The sequence below is a fragment of the Sinocyclocheilus grahami genome, unplaced genomic scaffold (assembly GCF_001515645.1).
Source record: "Sinocyclocheilus grahami isolate Dianchi unplaced genomic scaffold, SAMN03320097.WGS_v1.1 scaffold127.1, whole genome shotgun sequence".
In the NCBI taxonomy this organism is placed as follows: Eukaryota; Metazoa; Chordata; class Actinopteri; order Cypriniformes; family Cyprinidae; genus Sinocyclocheilus; species Sinocyclocheilus grahami.
Window position 1 is genome coordinate 1,322,019 of NW_015505306.1, and position 3,587 is coordinate 1,325,605.

Consider the following 3,587-nt stretch of genomic DNA (forward strand, 5'->3'; position numbering starts at 1 on the left):
ATGTCCTGGCCAGAGGGAAATGCACCATTTCCAGTGTGCTGTGATAATAGCGAAGTGCAAATGAGACGTGTGGGACAGCACGCGATCTCAAACAGCAGCTCGGGATTTCACAGGCTTACAGCCTTAGAGTTCATGCATCCTCTCCAAGCTGAGTCACTTTTTCTCTCAGCCTCTGTGCAGTCTATTACCTGCCCCTCACCAAAATGTGGGATGATACAGACCGTTTATTGAGTGTGATTTCTATGTGGCATTATAATAAGGGAGAATCGGCTGTGATCATGAAGCAGGCTCAGGTTTTGCTCTTGACTGGCCAAACTCAAGCTAAGAACGCCTACAGGGTAACACAATCATGCTCAGAAGAACCGGACGACTTACTAGAAAGTTTTGGGAGAATGAATGAGCTCAAACTGATATTTGACAACACAGCTTTGTCTCAGAAATCGCCTGACAAACTCTAAAAAGACATAACCTCAAGCAGGGGAGCTTCATTCTGTGTTCACAAGGCTTACATTGACTAGTGGACATGACAAAAAGCAGTCCGATTCAGAGCAGAATGAAGTCATGTCTTTGAAAAAAGTGGGTTTGAAAGAGAAAACGTACAGTACATTGAATTAATGAAAGGAAATAGTGTATTTACTCAACCGCTTATTAACATAAACCACATATAGTGTGTTTCGCATTAAGTTACACAAGATCTTTTGACAATTCTTTGCCTGTGTCACAGACCACAAATCTAAATAGCTAATTAGGAACCTGCATTTCACAAGAAGGCTTTCTTATTCTCTATATGTGTCCTGCCTGTGCCATGCTGTCCACGTAGGGACGCTGAAAATTACAAGAGCAATAAGGATTTTTAGGGGCATTATGACTGGGTTAATAAAACACAGCTGCCCCTAAAAGTCCCTCATTTTTCTTGCTGCCTTTTGGGTCCTCTTCCTAGTCTCACATTTCAACAGCGTGGAGCCGGCTTTCAATCCGGCGGCTGGGTGTTGGTGAGAGCTGGACACCCTTTCCCTCCCCTGGGGAAGCACAGACATGGGGCTGCTGTATCGCTTCCTTGCTTCTGATGGCTGGAAACCAGCAAGACCCTGTTTGTCAGCCGTCCAACAAGTGAAAAGTTTAAATTAAGAAGAGAGTGAGGGGAATTTTAGCCTCCCTCCTCCCCTCAAGCGTGCATGCCAGGGGTTTATAAATTGCCCTTATAAAAAAGGGGGTTTGCTTTGGGATTTAAATGGGTAGCTGAGAGAGGTGAATGAGTTCATTGCATTTCGGAGCAGGATTCTTTCCTATTCGGATTGGTATTTCTGTGTTTATACATGCACTACAAACATGCCCATTAGACAGCATGCATGAGGATCCTTTCAATATTACAATCATGAGCGACAGAAATGTTTGTGAAATACTAGATTGATAGGCCTAAGTGTGCAAGTTAAACAAACCACACTAGAACAGATAACAATGTGCTCAGTCAAAAATAAGACTTTTTTTTTTCTAAACGTCCAGCAGTGGGATATTGTATAGCGAATCCTCGACAGAACACCGTGAGCAAACTATTTTGGATAATTTGGATAACTCTTTTATGAATTTACGTAAATTATTGAATTGCAATTAGTACTTATAAGCAATTTAGGCTAGACCTTATAGTTCCTTCCCATTTTAATGTTTCCCACCCACAGAACATCTAAATATTTTTGTTTCATTATAATATACTCATTCAGACAGAAATAAGTGAGGATGATTATATGAGCCAGAAACTGGGACTTTGTAGGCCAGTTGAGAGTAAATTTAACTACTCACCTTGCCCGCAAAGACCCAACCTCTAACACATTAATGTCTTTAACCCCAAATACACAAAATGTGTTATTATACATTCACTGTTGTGTTTATTTTACAATGAATAACCATAAAATACTCAATTTCACTAGATAGTATTTTAATATACTTCACCTGGCCTGTTTCATTTCTACATAGAACTATAATTCATATTAGCATCATGCATTAAGGCAAATAATAAAATATATATATATATATAAAGAAAAACTAAAAACCATCTAAATAATTCAGCAGGAGCACATATTGATGTATTTTCTTGTCAACAATTAGCAACAACAGATTAATTTACCTCTGCTTGGCTTCCATTGTTTGAGCACTGTATCAACTCAGCTTGTTTTGAATTGAGTCCACTGTTTGGATTGTACGCATTGACAGTTGTAGAAAAGTTAGTCGATCTTACGGTCCAATTCTGGTTCCGATTACTGTCACATGAATGGAATAAAGACGTAATCTTCACTAAAGCCCGCATATAAGATTCTTCGGACAAGACATGAGCGTTTTTTCTTCTCTTGGATGCGCCAAAATGTAACCAAGCTGACTCGTCGGGAGCGCAGTCCTGCCTGTCACCGCCGTCTTCGTCTTCTGAACGCATTTACCTGGATTCTGCAGCGCACGCTCGCGTGTCATGTGCCGCGCGACAGCCGCAGCAGCAGCAGCGAGCGGAGATCTCGCGCAGTTCTCGGGCCCTCCCCAAAATGGAATTCTAGGTAGCACATGCGTTCATGAATCTGTCACACTCACCTACTTTGCCTTTGAGCCTTTGGTTCAGGTCAAAACAGCTAGAAAGTTTATTGTTGGGTTCGCATTTTTTTCATACATCCAATTATTTTTTTTAATATGGCAAACATATACACCGAGTCCCACAGAAAAATAGCAGTTGTGTTGTATGATTCGAACCTTTAGAGTTGTATAATTGAATTCACTGCCCTGGCTTATATTAGCTGCGCACTGTGTCCGTTGAATAGATGTGTTGTAATTTGGAGCGCCAGCGTCGTCTTGTGGATACAAGCGTACAACATTTTACACACATTCTTCTTACACTCCGACTCTTGCATTGTTTTGTCAAACCTTCCCGATTAAATATTTTGCTCTCCTCAATGACACAGTAATAAAATATCCCATTTATGAGTATTTGTTTTTTATTACGGAACATTCAGAATTAATAACTTACAATTCTCTATTATAAGTGTTTACACTTTTATGTTTTAGTACATTAATCATAGTATTCTTTTTTAAACTTACACAGAGGGCATCTATAGACTACAATGTTCAGGTCATACCACAGGAAATAAACTGGATTCAAGATTCAAACTTTCTATTTTCTACTGCTGAAATGAAACGTGCACTGGTGTTGTAATAATATAGGAAAACAAGATTAATTGTTAATTCGTTGCAAAAGTGTCTTTTCCTCATTGTCCGAGGCACGGACGGGGTTCGAACCCGCGATCTTCGGTTTACGAGACCGACGCCTTACCACTTGGCCACCGCGCCTGATGGCCAACTGCGCGAAAATTACGTGATTTAGTGAAATATCGACTGAACGAACTTTACGACTTGTCAAATGTTTATAATTTTTCATTGAGTAATGTGAGTCCACGCATCTTCTTTATACATATTATAAAAGCAATCTAACGATTCAAGTCTTTTTTATTCCCTCTGCTAAATTGGACACATCCGGTAGACGTTAGAGCGGAGGATTCCCGGATGTGTAACCATTCCAAACAAAGTCTACAATACTTCAAATTAAAAGTACA

General features: G+C 39.9%; 1 non-coding gene across 1 annotated transcript; it reads right to left on the reverse strand.

Moving 5' to 3' along the window:
- Positions 1–3,252: 3,252 nt before the first annotated feature.
- Positions 3,253–3,324, reverse strand: trnat-cgu (transfer RNA threonine (anticodon CGU)). Its single transcript has one exon. It is a non-coding gene; the product is annotated as a tRNA-Thr (tRNA).
- Between the last annotated feature and the right edge of the window lie 263 nt (positions 3,325–3,587).